Here is a 4197-nt window from a genome sequence, read left to right as displayed (position 1 = left end):
TTTCAAGTTATAAACATTATTCTGTCATTTTGTGGGTGTTTGACAGCTTTCAAGTTATAAACATTATTCTGTCATTTTGTGGGTGTTTGACAGCTTTTAAATCATAAGTAATATTAATTCTGCCTCTTTAGGTAAATTAAATTTATACACAAAAAACATCAATCTTATATGGACCATTTAAAACTGTACCACAAGAACCATGTCATGCTGAACTGTGATGTACTGTAGTTCACGCTGAACTGTGATGTACTGTAGTTCACGCTGAACTCTGATGTACTGTAGTTCACGCTGAACTCTGATGTACTGTAGTTCACGCTGAACTCTGATACACTGTAGTTCACGCTGAACTCTGATACACTGTAGTTCACGCTGAACTCTGATACACTGTAGTTCACGCTAACTCTGATACACTGTAGTTCATGCTGAACTCTGATGTACTGTAGTTCACGCTGAACAGTTGTGAGCTAGTTAGTGGACTTAGGTTTAAATCTTTAAGTGAATCAAACATGAAAAACTCTCAAATGAATATTTACTTCATAACTTGATTAATATCAGCAGTATCATTACTGAAATGTTCTATCTAAGCTGGTAAAATATTTATCCAGTAATTCATAAAATCCACCACAGACCCTTGTCAGAAACCTTATCCATGCTCTGTTTTTGTGTGTCTTATGTTTGAGCTGGAAAGATAGCTTTAAACAGTGAAAAAGTTATGTAATTTGTGCAGATTTTTCCAGAAATGCATAATCTTAAAAATACATATAATGAATTTCATTGCTTAAACTTTGTACAATATGTTATATAATTTTGAATGAAAATTGTTTACAGTTATGTAGATTAGGTTGTAGCTATGTGTGTTAACAAGGTCTCATGAATTATTTGTGTAAAATCATAATTCTGTATGTAGATGTAACAATATTTCAAGTTAAGTTTACATGTATACAAAATGTCTAGACTTCAGTATAATTATAAAGTAGTAAAAGTAAATTTGAATAAATTAGAAATTTTTCCTAGAATTATATTTGTTTGTGACTGCATGTGGTTAAAGAGCATAAATTTATTTTTATTGTTAGGTGAGATATTTGAGTTGAAGAGTGAATTGAACAGTGATAAGAAAGAGAAGAAAAAGGAAGCTGTGAAAAAAGTTATTGCTTCCATGACAGTTGGAAAAGATGTTAGTGCTCTGTTTCCTGATGTCGTTAACTGCATGCAAACAGATAACTTGGAGCTGAAGAAACTAGTATATCTTTATCTGATGAATTACGCAAAAAGCCAACCTGATATGGCAATCATGGCAGTAAACACTTTTGTTAAAGATTGTGAAGATCCTAATCCACTCATACGAGCCTTGGCTGTACGTACTATGGGCTGCATTAGAGTAGACAAGATTACGGAATATCTCTGTGAACCTTTACGGAAATGTCTGAAAGACGAGGACCCTTACGTTAGGAAAACTGCAGCTGTATGTGTGGCAAAACTACATGACATTAATGCTCAGTTGGTAGAAGACCAGGGATTTCTTGATCAACTTAGAGATTTGCTGTCCGACTCCAACCCTATGGTGGTTGCTAATGCCGTTGCAGCTCTCTCAGAAATTAATGAAACTTCCAGCAGTGGTCAGACTCTGATAGAAATGAATGCTCAGGCTGTTAACAAGCTGCTTACAGCTTTGAATGAATGTACAGAATGGGGTCAAGTCTTTATCTTAGACTCCTTGGCAAATTACACCCCTAAGGACGACAGGGAGGCACAGAGCATTTGTGAACGTATCACTCCTCGACTGGCACATGCAAATGCTGCTGTTGTGTTGTCTGCCGTAAAGGTGTTAATGAAGTTCATGGAAATGATGGGAAATGATACAGAGTTTGTCACTTCTTTATCAAGGAAGCTAGCCCCACCTTTGGTCACTTTATTGTCCAGTGAGGCTGAGACACAATATGTTTCTCTTCGGAACATTAACCTTATAGTTCAGAAAAGACCTGACATTCTGAAACAAGAGATGAAAGTGTTTTTTGTCAAGTATAATGACCCAATCTACGTAAAACTAGAGAAGTTGGATATAATGATCCGTTTGGCTTCTCAAGCAAATATTGCTCAGGTTTTGGCTGAACTCAGAGAGTATGCAACGGAAGTTGATGTAGACTTTGTTAGGAAAGCTGTCCGGGCTATTGGAAGATGTGCTATTAAAGTAGAGCAGTCTGCTGAACGATGTGTTAGTACTCTTTTAGATTTGATTCAGACCAAAGTCAACTATGTTGTACAAGAGGCCATTGTCGTCATAAAAGATATTTTCAGGAAATATCCAAACAAATATGAAAGCATCATATCCACATTATGTGAAAACTTGGACACACTGGATGAACCGGAAGCAAGAGCTTCCATGATCTGGATTATTGGAGAGTATGCCGAAAGGATAGATAATGCTGATGAGCTTCTTGAGAGTTTCTTGGAGGGGTTCCATGATGAGAACACACAAGTTCAACTGCAGTTGTTAACAGCCATTGTAAAATTGTTCTTGAAACGACCTACTGAGACACAAGAACTTGTCCAGCAAGTGTTGAGTTTGGCTACACAGGATAGTGATAACCCAGACCTACGAGATAGAGGCTTCATCTACTGGAGACTGTTGTCCACGGATCCTGCTGCTGCCAAAGAAGTTGTCCTTGCAGAGAAACCATTAATCAGTGAAGAGACGGATCTTCTTGAACCAACTCTTCTTGATGAATTGATTTGTCACATTGGAACTTTGGCTTCTGTGTACCATAAACCTCCATCTGCTTTTGTAGAAGGTAAGACTGCTGTTAGGAAACAGCTTCCTCCTCGACAGAACTCTGTTGGTTCAGGAGAAGAGGTATCTAGCGGTAGTCCACCAGCTCCTGCACAGTCCACTGATGAGCAGCAACCTACAGTTATACCTAGTGCTAACAACCTTATTGGAGACCTGCTTAGTCTTGATATTAGTGCACCACCAAGTTACCAAGTTCCTGTAACCTCTCATCCTCAGCCTGTTGCTAATGCCGCAACTGTGGATCTCTTAGCTGGAGAATTAGATAGTATACTAGGTGATACTTCTGCTCCAGCAGGTATGATATCAGCTCCTCCTGTTAACAGCAGCGGACTCCTAGGTGACATATTTGGTATTGGAACTGTCGCACCTTTCTACACTCCAGCAAAACAGGTGTGGCTCCCAGCTGCTCAGGGAAAAGGTTTGGAGATAAGTGGAACATTTACACGGAGAAATGGACAAATATATATGGAAATGACATTCACTAACAAAGCCATGCAAGCAATGACTTCATTTGCAATTCAGTTCAACAAAAACAGCTTTGGTCTTTCTCCAGCCCAACCTCTTCAGGTGCAAGGGCCGTTGCAGCCTAATGGATCTGTAGATTCAAGTCTTCCAATCAACACTAAGGGACCTGTTCAGAAGATGGAACCTTTGACAAATCTTCAGGTAGCAGTAAAGAATAATGTAGATGTATTTTACTTCAGCTGTCTTGTACCTCTGCATGTCTTGTGTATGGAAGATGGAATGATGGATAAGCGAGTGTTCCTGGCCACCTGGAAGGACATTCCTGCCCAGAGTGAAGTGCAGTATACAATAGAGAATATAAATAATACAGTGGATCAAGTCTCAAGCAAACTTCAGAATAATAACATCTTTACTATAGCTAAGAGGAATGTTGAAGGGCAGGATATGCTATATCAGTCATTAAAACTAACCAATGGTATCTGGGTTCTTGCTGAATTGATGATTCAACCTGGAAATGTCAATCTTACTCTGTCTTTGAAGTCCAGAACCTTGGACGTTGCTCCAGGAGTCTATCAAACATTTGAAATGATTTTACGTAGCTAGATCATTCCACTTCTGAAAATGTGAAATGTCTAAGACAACACATTCCTCAAAGTTAGTATATATATATACACTGTAGACCATGTTATCTGCCAATGTGTTATATAAAATTTAGTGTCAAGTGAAGTACTACAGTAATAGTACTTGTTATGTAGATTAAGAACTAATAAATATTGATGCCTGTACTATGAAATAGATTTGTGGTGTTAAAGTTATGACATATTAATGATTATTGATTTTTTTTAACAACCCTCTCTTAAAAACACAGTATTTTCATAACTACAAAATCCTCTTTGATATTGACAAGCAATTAAGAAAGTTATGGTGTTGTATAGAATGTTTCT

At 37.7% G+C, this 4197-nt stretch overlaps 1 pseudogene; it reads left to right on the top strand.

Moving 5' to 3' along the window:
• The first annotated feature begins 1073 nt into the window (after positions 1 to 1073).
• LOC106477372 lies at positions 1074 to 4046 on the top strand (annotated as a pseudogene).
• The last annotated feature ends 151 nt before the right edge of the window (positions 4047 to 4197 follow it).

Source organism: Limulus polyphemus, unplaced genomic scaffold (assembly GCF_000517525.1).
Source record: "Limulus polyphemus unplaced genomic scaffold, Limulus_polyphemus-2.1.2 Scaffold14616, whole genome shotgun sequence".
Lineage (NCBI taxonomy): Eukaryota > Metazoa > Arthropoda > Merostomata > Xiphosura > Limulidae > Limulus > Limulus polyphemus.
This window is presented reverse-complemented; position numbering and strand designations above follow the sequence as displayed.